We start from the raw sequence: 11,942 nt of genomic DNA on the forward strand, positions 1-11,942 counted from the left end.
AAAAAAAAATAAAAATAAAAAAAAAAAAGGCGGTGGTAAAAAAGTTTTCTGGCACCGTTTAGTTTTTTCCCTTTTACGCCCCCCTCGTTTTCCACTTTTCCCCCTCTCACTTTTTTTTTTAAATTTTTTAAATAAATCAAATTAAAAAAAAAAAAAAAAAGAAAGAGAGAAACAGAGAAAACGTTTGGCGGTAAAATCGAAACAAACAATAATGACAATGACGATAGTGCTCCCAATTTAAAAAAAAAAAAAAAAAAAAAAAGAAAAAGGTTGGTAACGTTTGCGTAGTTTTCATCATCAATATGTGTACGAAAAATGCGTATTAAAAAAAAAATTTAAATTAAACGGGAACGAAGAAATGAATTGAGGATTACGGTAGGGAATGTGAAGGACGTAAGGAGGGGGGGAGTGTAAGGATGTGACGTCATTTTATTCCGAGCAAAAAAAAAAAAAAAAAAAGAAAACATTTTTAAATTTTCGCGTTTTTATTTTTTTCCTTTTCTTTTCTTTTCTTTGTCCTCCTATTTTTATTCTTATAAAATTTTTATTTCGAAAATTCGCGTTATATTCCAGATTTTTCCTTTTTTTTCCTTTTTTTTTCTCTCTCTCTTATTCAAATCCTCTTAAAAAGGAAAAAAAAAAAAGGAAAATGTTATCGGCTGTGTATATATAATAAAGTTTTTTTTTTTTTTCTTCTTCCACGATTTCGATTATGATCTCTTTCAATGGGGAAAAAAAAAAAATTCAATCCTTCTTAGAAGAAATTCTTTTTAACTAATCAAATCTTTTTTTTTTTAAACATTTTAATTATTTTCATGCGGATAATGTTATTAATAATAATGATAATATTAATAATAATAATTTGATATTAAAGTAATTTATAAATTTTCTTTTTTTTGTAAATAACTAAAATAATTTCGTCTGGAAAACATAGATTTTATATTTAACATTTCGTTCGCCATTTTTGTTTTTCTTTTTTTTACTGAAAATTTTCGTCTGCTTTTCGTTAATTAAAAAATATTATTTAATTACACACGTTCGCGTCCGTTCTCCAAATTATTTTCTATAATAATTTGGTTTTTTTTTTTTTTTTTCTCTTTTCTTTTTATTACGTGCTGCGCGATTTTTATCTTTTTGGAGAAAAAGAAAATTACGTGTATAAATATATATATTTATTAAATTAAATTATTATTATTATTATTATTATTATTATTATTATTATTATTATCGTTAATTTTTTTGTTTTGCATAGATAAAAATAAAAATAAAACTTTTAAATTATGCATTCAAGATAGAGTTTTATAAAAAAAAAAAAAAAAAAAGTGCATTTTGTATTGTGAAAAAATTAAATTGAAACGTTTTCGGATAATCGGATCGCGTGTGAAAAAAAAAAAAAATGGCGACCGTTTTTTTTAATGGTTTATGAAATTAAAACGTCGGAAATTGAACCGCAAAAAAAAAAGTTTTTTTTATTTAACTTTAGGTTAAACGCTCATCAAATATTATTATCAATCTTTTTTCTAACATTTTATTTTTTTATTTTTTTTAAATCGCCTCCCCTCCTCTCCTCTTCCCCCTCCGCTCTTTCTCTCTATTATCTCTTCACGTTCAATTTTAAATTTACGCGCCAAAAATCAAAAATTTCAAAAAAAAAAAAAAAATGTCTCTTTTCGACTTATCCGCAATCGTAAATATCACTCATTAGTTTTTTTTTCCCTTTTCCTCTTTTTCCTTTTTTTTCCTTTTTTTTTTTTTTAATTTAAAAATTATCGCTGATAAAATTAATAATTCTTTTTATTTATCTATCTTTTTTTTTTAGTTTCCTTTTTCTTTTTACCTTTTGGAGACAAAGGAAATAATATATTAAAAAAAAAAAATTTTTTTTTTTTTTTAAATAACCATTCATTACTTTTTTTTTTTGTCTGAGGTTTTTAATAATATTTAAAATCTTTTCTTTTTTTTTTTTTTACAAAAGGTTGAAAAAAAAGGAAATAATAATAATAATAATAATAATAATAATAATAATAATAATAATAATAATAATAATAATAATAATAATAATAGTAATGATAATAGGAATAATAATAATAATAAAAGATGAGAAAAGAAAAAAAAAAAATTATGAATTTAATTTCTGAGGGGAAAAAAAAAAGTCTTTAGCGTTTGTATTCGTGCGTGATGTGCGTAACACACGCACATTTCACGTTTGATGAAAAGGGGGTCGGAAGGGGGAAGAATGAGGAGGAGGTGGATAGGGGGTAATATAATTTTTATTCAATAAAATTATGTAAAAAAAAAATTTTACGTTATGAATAAGTTAAAATTTATTTTTTTCTATTTCCGCGATTTTTTCTGCGGAAGAGAAAATTTTTATTTTACTCTCTCTCTCTCTTTCTTTTTTGTCTAATTTTCTCTCTTATTCTTTTTCTTTCTCTCCCTTTTTTTTTCTTTCTATTTTTCTTTATCTCACTCTTTTGTCTCTTTTTATTTTCTCTTTCTAATTCTTTCCTATTTTTTCCTTCTCTCTCTCTCTCTTTTGTTATCTTCTTTTCCACTCTCACTTTCTGTCTTTCTCTTTCTTTCTCTCTTTGTCTCTTGAGAATCGTAAATGTAACTTTTCCCCTTAGATGATGCTAATATAATTCATTTTTTTTTCTGTCTCTCTCTTCCTCGTTCTCTCTTCAAAACCTTTGACTTTATATGACTTTTATTATTATTATTATTATTATTATTATTATTATTATTATTATTATTATTATTATTATTATTATTATTATTATTGTTATTAATAATATTAAATAAAATTTAAAATTCACGATATGAAGAATAAATAAATAAGCAAACAAAAACTGAATACGAAAAATAATATAAACAAAAAAACCTTTCGTACCTTTAAACAAATAAATATAAAATTAAACATTTACCATTCGCAATAATAATAAAAAAACTTAAAATATGATGATGATAATAATAATAATAATAATGATAAAAACGAATAGGAAAAAATTTTAAAAATGTCGTCTGAAAATTAATTAAAACGTAAAAAAATTCAAAGGAATTTTTAGTGTGAAACGAGAAACGTGGCGTGGCGACGGTGGTGGTTTATGGTGGTAAATGATTTTTTTTTTTTTTTTCGTTTTAAATTTTCGAAAAAATTATGAAAAATTGTCACGCTAACGGCTAGCCTGAATATTAATAATCATAATAATGATAAAAACGATAATAATAATTTTATAATAAATAATATAAAGAAAGAGAGAACCGTAAACAAAACGTTTATGTGACGTCATAATTAAATTTCTCTCTCACCCTTCCTTTAGCATTAATAATTTATTTTAATTTTTTTGTAGAATTTTCCATGGTTCACAAAAAAAAAAAACGGAATTATATTATATCCACGGACAATCACTTCGAAATAATAATAATAATAATAATAATAATAATAATAATAATAAAGCCAACGGCCATAGCGTGCTGGTCACACCGGTTCCCGTACGATCACCGAAGTTAAGCAGCATCGGGCGTGGTGCAAACTTGGATGGGTGACCGTCTGAGAACGCCACGTGCTGTTGGCTTAAAAGAGCAAAAAAAAAAAAATGAGAACAAGACAAAGTAAGAACCAAAAAACAAATCTTGTTCTACTGTCGACCTGAGGCAGCTCGACGAGAACGTGAATTTCACTGCTTCTGACCTGGCCACTCCAAAGATGTTAGTCACCGGAGCCCAGTTCAGGAGACAAATCGTTCCCATCGAAAAAGACGGACTCAGGAAGACCTTCAAGAATTGATGTGGTGCTATCTTATAATAAGTGGCACCACCGAAATTCGAGTATTTGTCCCTAAGGAATCGGGTAGAAACCTCGGATAAATACTTAAAAAACTCCGACAAGTAGCCTTGTCGTGTTTAATGGTGGATAATAATAATAATAATAATTATTCGGGCGTGATAGTTTTATTTAAAATAATAATTATAATAATAGGAAAAATTTTTATTTGTCTGGAGTTTCTCATTAAAAACAAAAATTCTTAAATTTTAACTGTCGAATAATAATTAAGGATTCGATAATAAACAACTACAACAAACGGCAACAAACGGCAAGAAAGTTAATCATTCTGCAAACGATACGATAAATAATTAATTATTATTATCATTATTATTCGTTACCTTTGATAATTATCAATTTTGTAGATACAAGATGAGTGTGTGTGTGTGTGTGAAAATTTATAAATTTCACTCTCTCGCTTACTACAATTATATTATTATTATTTTGAAAAAAAAAAAAAGAAAATTTTTTTTTTTTTTGTTTTTGTTTGTTTTCGAAAACCGTCAAATTCATGAGTCGTAAAATTAATAAAGATGAAACTATCAGAAAAAAAAGAAAAGTTTTTCTCTGTCTCTCTCTCTCTCTCTCTCTTTCTTAAAAATACGTTTTAGAAAATTTATAGCGTATTTAAAGAAAAAAAAAAAAAACGTTGATTTATTTCGTTATGTTTATAGCAAGAAACAGCACAACTTTTCGAAATTTTTTTTTAAAAACTTGACACAACAACAACACGTTTCCGTATCCGTTTGCGTTTCTTTTGTTTCGCGCGCGTTTTTTTTTAATTTTTATTTTAAACGACGTAAACATGGTCGACGACATTTTCTATCTGTTTTCCACACATGCGTTATCCGTTTATTTTCCTATTCGCTTTCTTGCTTTAAAAAATTAACCATAAAATTATTATTATTATTTAAATTTCATTTTTTGTTTTTTCAGGTTTTAAATTACGAATATTATTCATATTATTATTATTATCATTATAATGTTGAAAACGTGAAATTCGACTCATGAGAGAAGAAAAAAAAAGAAAAAAAATGAAGAAAAAAAATTTTTTCGCTAAACATTATTTTTAATGTGATTCCGTATTATTATTATATAAAAAGTGATTCGTGCGTAAAATGCGTAAAAGTGTAGCAATAATAATAATATTAATAAAATATAGTGAACGTGATTATAGTAAGCATGATAAGGAAAAGATTATAAAACGATATTGGCCGACATGAAAATAATCAAATTCGATATTATTATATTAGCATCGTTTTGCTTTTTGAAATGGTCAAACAACTTGATCGACGGAAGAATTACCGGTAAGTTTTTTTTAATAATAATTTATTACTCTCTCTCTCTCTCTTTCTCTTTGTCTCTCTCTCTCTCTCACGTCTTTCGAGTGGTTGTAGGATTTTTAGTTTTCTTCACACATACGAAAAATTTCTAAAAACGTGTTGTTATATCACATACGTAAGCTTAACATAAAAAAAATTTTATCAATCGCATTTCTCGGAGGGGGGGGGGGTGGGAGGGAAAAGGGAAAGGGATGCAAAGAAAAAAGAAAAAATTTTTTTTTTTTATTATTACTTTATAGTCTATTTTATTTCGACGCGTTAAATTTTTTTTTATCAAACAGAAGGAAAAGTTTTTCGATAGATGTAATAAATTCGATAAATTTTGTCGTTCGCGCGACGAACGAACGAACGAACGCGCTATAAAAAAAAAAAAATGGCAACAAACGTAAAGTGATAGTGATAAAACAGGAAAAGCGTAAAATAAATGATAAGAATTAATATTATTATTATTATTATTATTATTATAACACGCTATGAACACTCTATATAAATTTAATGCATTTTTATTACTAAATAAAATACGTATCAGAGAAAAAAAATAATGGTGATGATAATAATAATAATAATAATAATAACACCGATATTTTTTTTTTATTTTTTATTTTTCCCTCCTTTTTTTTTTTTCTCACGTTACGACGATATGACGAGACGCTATAAACGGATTCAATCATTTTCATGTAAGATTTTGATATGATGACGTCATCTGTTGAATGTTTAGTTTGTTGTTATCAAACGCCCACGCGTACACACACGTGGTATTATTATTATTACCCTTGACAAAAAAAACAAAAAAAAAAAAAACAAAATTATTATTAATTTTATTATTCTGAATGTAAATCTATTAATTTTTTTTTGTTCACTTACTTTTTATTATTATTAATATTAATATTATTATTATTATTATTATTATTATTATTATTATTATTATTATTATTATTATTATTATTATTAATTTTACACTAAAGCTCGTAAACATTAAAAATGTAAAAAAAAAGAAGCTTTTATAACAATTCAATTACTTTTTTTTTATTTCATCTTATTTTATTTCTTCTGCTTTTCTTAAGACCTTTATTTCTCTATCTCTCTCTCTCACTCTTTCTCTTTCTTTTTTTTAGGATTTTCGTACTTATTACGTTTTTAAGCTTATTATTTTACTCTTTTTAACGTCACAAAAAAAAAGAATTTTTTTCCTTTTTTCCTTTAGCATACTTATAAATTTTTTCTTCTGCTACTGCTGTCGCTGGTGCTGCTGTTTTTGTTGTAGATTAAAATTTACTCTTTCCTACCCCCCTCTTCCCCTACCTCGTCCTTCTCCTCCTCTAAAAAAAAAAAATTTTAAATTTTAAATAACGATGAAAAATATATCATGTTTAATAAAGCGCTATATCGAAAACTTTCTTTCTTTTTTTTCTTTTTTTTTTCGTTACCGTAATTAATTTATTACGCATGATTGAATGTAATAATTAGTGTGGTAATTTATTAATTTTTTAAATAATAATAATAATAATTTTTTACTTTTTACTTTTTAAAGGTTTTTCATTTTCTTTTCTTTTAAAACTTTTTTATTTTATTTTATTTTTTTTTTCTCGTTTTCGTTTTATTCTCGACTGAATTTTAATTTTTTTTTGTTCGTTAAAAAAAAAAAAAAACTTTTTTGGTGACGTACGAAGAAGAAAAGAAAGAAGAAAAAGAAAAAGTAAAAAAAAAAAAAAAAAGACTAAGTGAAATTGAGAGGCTGAGAAATAAAGAGAAATAGAGAGAGAGAGAGAGGAAGGGAAAAGAAAAGAAAAGAAAAGAAAGTTATAAAAAATAATAATAATAATAATAATAATAATAAAAGTTTTTTTTTTTTTTTTTACTTAAAAAAGGAAGCTACAAAGTTATCCTTAACTTTATAGCAATATAGTATAGCAAGTCTATAATAATAATAGTATTATTTTAAGCTTTTTTATAAATTTATTACTAACGTGGATTCAACCGGATTTCGTTTTTCACATGTATTATTACCAATAATAATTAATTATTCATTCACATTCTTTATGCTTATTTTCTTTTCCCCCCCACCATCAGCACCACATCTCTCTCTATTTCACTCTCTCTCTCTCTTTATTTATTTATTTATTTTTTGTTTTAAACAAAAAAGATTATTAGAGTAATAAATTAAATCTTTTGAGCGTAACGTTGTTGTTTATCTAGATTGCAATTTTGTGAACATTTTTTTTTTTTTTTTTTCTAAAGAGAGAAAGAGAGAGAGAGAGAGAGAGAGAGAGAGAGAGAGAGAAAAGGGGAAAAAAAAAGAAAATAAATTTTTTTTTTTTTAAACAAAACCAAACATTTTATTTCGTATCACGCTTTTATATTTATCTAATAAAGTAAAAACATTCATTTTTTTTTTTTTTTTGTTTCGGTTATGATAAGAGAGTGATTTTTATATTGATTTAAAAATGGCGTCGCACGCCTACCACGTGAAGGATGTTGAAAAGTGTCGTCGTCGTTGAAACGTTTAAACAAAAAAAAAAAAAAAAAAAAATGATTGCGATGACGTATTTCATGTCGTTTTCTTTGTTTTTGTTTTGCCCACGTTTTACGCGCCAAAATTTAAAAAAAAAAAAAAAAAAAAATTCAGATTGGGATCGGTTGGGAAATTTGCAACGTTTCAAAACCCCCTTCGACTCCAAAAAAAAAAAAAGCAGAAAAATTTTTTTTTTTTTATCGTCGTATCGAATGCTAGCAAAAAAAAAAAGAGGAAAAAATTATTTTTTTTTTAATTTGCGGTAATTCAAGGACGCAATAAAATAATTAAAACGCGTTAAAATTGATTTCTAATCGAAAATTAATTACAAAATTACACGTTTGTCGTTCACGTAATAATTTTTTTTTTTTTACATTTTATTTTTAGCACACGTTAGTGAAAGAAATTTTTTGACGTGTAAGTAGAACGCGAGGTTTTTTAATTACACGACATGAAAAAACAGCGGGAAGGTTTTTTTTTTTTTTCTTTTAAATTTTGATTCGTTAAATTCAAAAACAACAACAACAACAAATTTGCTTTGCGTTATATTTTTTCTTTTTGAACTTTATTAACGTTTAAATTTTCTTTATTAACAATAACAATAATAATAATAATGATAATAATAATAATAAAAGATGCACGTAAATCGTTATATTAATTTTTTATTAATGCTGCTGCGTTCACGTTAACTACAAAGAAAAAAAAATTTTTTTCATTTTTTTTTTTTTAATTTTCTTTCATTTTATATAATTTAAAATCATTTTTACGTGAAAATGATTTTTTTTTTTAAAGGAAACGGAAATTCAAAACCTTGCAAAAAAAAAAAAGAGAGAAAGAAAGGAAGAAAGAATGAAAGAAGGAGAGAAAAAATAAAAATAAACCGACGCTGATAGTCATTTAAAAAAAAAAAAAAAAATTTTTTTTTTCCTAACGTTATACAAAATCTAAAAATTAAATTTTAGTGAGAGAAAATTTTTACTCAAAAAGCCTTTTTTTTTGTCTCTCTCTCTCTCTCTCTTTCTCTCTTTCTCTCTTTCTCTCTTTTTTCCTTTTTTTTCCCCCGTGTTTTTCTCTCTCTCTCTTTCTCTTTCCCTTTTCTGTCTTTCTCAATCTTGAGTAGAATACAGTAAAAAAAAAAAAAAAAAAAAAAATGAAACGAAGGGAAAATCAAAAAATGTCCCTTCTTTTCTCTCTTTTTCTTTTCTAACTGCGTAAAATCTTTCCCTTGATTTTCCTCCCTTATGACTAGGGGATGATTTTTAAGGGTCGCCTTTTTCCTTTTTCCTTTATATGACAATGATTCGGTTGGGTTTTTCCTCACAGATAAAAATTATATAAAAAAAAAAAAAAAACAAAAAAAAAAAATTCGTTTCGTTTTCGTATATATATACAAACGCATACACTTGTTTGCATTACGTAACTTTTTTTTTTGTATTTATGCACGCACGCACGCACAAACGCTCAAACGCACACACGGACACACGCGAACACACGCACAAATTTAAATTTACATTTCGTACAATGTGATGTGCAAAATGTTTTACAAACAAAAAAAAATATATATATAAATATATATACATATTTTCATTTTTTTTTTTTTGTTTAAATTTTACATTATAACTTTTTCTTTTTTTCTCTCTCTCTCTCTCCGCCATTTTGGATTTTTTTTTTTTCGTTGTAAAAAAAGAATCAACTTTCTCTACGAATATTATTTTAAATGTTTTTTAAATTTTTGAATAAAATTTTATATATTAAATTTTAAATTTTAAGAGTTTTAAAAAAGAAAAAAAAAAAAAATTTTCCACGACGTTTTTGAAATTCTCTCTTTTTTTTTTTATCCTCATTTCGCAGCTTCCTCTCTCTCTCTCTCTCTCTTTTTCTACACTCATCTCGCAGCTATCTCTTCTCTCTTTTTCTATCATTATCTAGCAGCTTCCTCTTTTTCTCTCTCTCTCTCATTCTAACTCTCTTCATCCTTCCTCTTTTTTTTCCCCTTTCTCTCACTCTCTCTTTCTCTTGTTTCATTTAACCCCCAAAAAGGAAATAGATAATTTAAACGAGAGAGAAAGAGAGAGAGAGAGAGAGAGAAAAAAAAGATTTAATATGCGGGATGATTTCGACTTTACTTAAAATTATTAACCTCCATATTTATTTATTTAATAAAATAACATATAAAAAAAATAAATTTTAATAATTTTCACGATTTCTTCTGATTAAATCTTTCTCTATCTCACTTTTTTTTTTTTTTTTAATCAAATATTTAATTTGTTATCATTTCGTACGTAAAAATATAATAATGATGATGATAATGATGATGACGATGATGATGATAAATAAATTCCGTGAGATATTCGAGAAAACGATTTACTCGTAAATAAACACAAAAACGAATAAATAATTTATGTGATAAAATACGTTCGTTCGGGGGTTGGGAGGTGAATCGCAATTCGAATTTTGATCGGTAAGAAGGGGGGATGAGGGGAGGGAGTACAACAGGGTTTGAAGAAAAAGAAAAAAAGAGGGAAAATGAGGAGATGTTACGAAGAGAGAGAGAGAGAGAGAGAGAGAGAGATAGAAAAAAAAGTGTTAAACCGCAAATTATTCAGTTTTTGAACTTTGTATTGTTCCCGTGTGTATAAAAGAAAATAATTCCACACAATCGAAACTTTTCCTTCTTGCTTTCTTTCTTTCTTTCTTTCTTTATTTCTTTCTTTTTTTTTTTTTATTTTATTTTTCCAACTAATTACGTCACAAAATATAGGGGCATAAATTATTTCAACCGTGTATTAATAATAATAATACTTTTTATTGATTTAAATAAAACTCTCTGATTTTTAAATAATTCCGTACGAAAAAAAAAGGAAAATAACGATAATAATCTCTCAGAATTTTTATATTATATCAATAGGATTATTACAATCTCTGTTCAATCAATCAATCAATCATTCATTCACGTTTTTCTAATCGAATTAATTTGACGAAAAAAATTTAAAAAAAAAAAAAAAACAAATTCTTTGTTTTCAATTTAATCAATTTTTTGACGGTGTCTTTTGTAAATTTAAAAAAAAAATCAAACGTCAAATTATAACTATAACTATAAATTAATGTGACTATAATATAGTCCATAAAACGCATTTAAATATTTATTAAATTAGGTAATTTTTCCTAACAGGGAAAATACATAAAAATTGTTATTATTATTATTATTACTAAAAGTTTTTTATTCTTTAAAAAGATTTTCAAATTTATAGTATTTATTTATAGCGCTATAAAAATAAATTTAAGGCAGTAAACTATATAATTCGTTATTAATTTTTTGTCGATAAGAAATTTAAGTGATTAATTAAATAATTAATTTAATTATTAATAATTAATAATGACGAGCTCGAATTAATGCAGCTGAGGTTTATTATTATTATTATTATTAATTATTTAATTAATTAATTAGTTTTATTTATTAATTTTTTTAAAAACAAATTATAAAATCGATCATAATACGAAAATAATAAATTAATGAGATAATTATTATCAATATTATTATTATTTAATCGATAAATTATATTTAAAAAAATATTAATGGCGACGTATGACGTCACGATTTCGATGACGACAAATTATATAGTAAAAAAGAAAAATTTTTTTTTTTTTTTTATAGCGTTCGGGGGGTCGTTTGTTAATTCCGCGTATTAAAAAATTTTAATTTAAAAAAAATGAACCGTGACGACGACGATGATGACGACGACTATCTAATGATGATGATGATGATTATTTTCGAATAGGGGGAAACTTGCATGACGAATTCATTAATGACGTCGACGCGACGACGAACGACAATTGAGAGAAAAAAAAAAAAATGCGACGGTTCGTCGGATAGTAAAAAAAAAAAAATGTGGGCGAGAGTAAAAAGAAGGGCGAGGATAATAATAAAAAAGAGGGGAGGGGGCGAGTGGGAAAGGCGGGAAAAATTATGATGAAAAGAGATCACCTGGGTTATAACAAAAAGGTTATGACCCTCGGAAACACACACACACACCTCCTCCTCGATAATTTTTATTGTACACGGTAAGACAATAAACTCCCCACTTAAATGAATTATTAAAAGAAAAATTTTTTTTTTTTTACCGGTTTATTTTTTCTCCGGGGCGCCCAAAGAATTCAAAAAAAAAAAGGGGAGCAAGCAGCGACAAACTCATTTGTTACTTTAAATTTTTCAATAAAACTTTTAATGCAACTTTTGTTTTATTTTCACGGAAAGGAACCTTTT

This window comes from Pediculus humanus, genomic scaffold (genome assembly GCF_000006295.1).
Source record: "Pediculus humanus corporis 1103172108285 genomic scaffold, whole genome shotgun sequence".
NCBI classification, from domain to species: Eukaryota; Metazoa; Arthropoda; class Insecta; order Psocodea; family Pediculidae; genus Pediculus; species Pediculus humanus.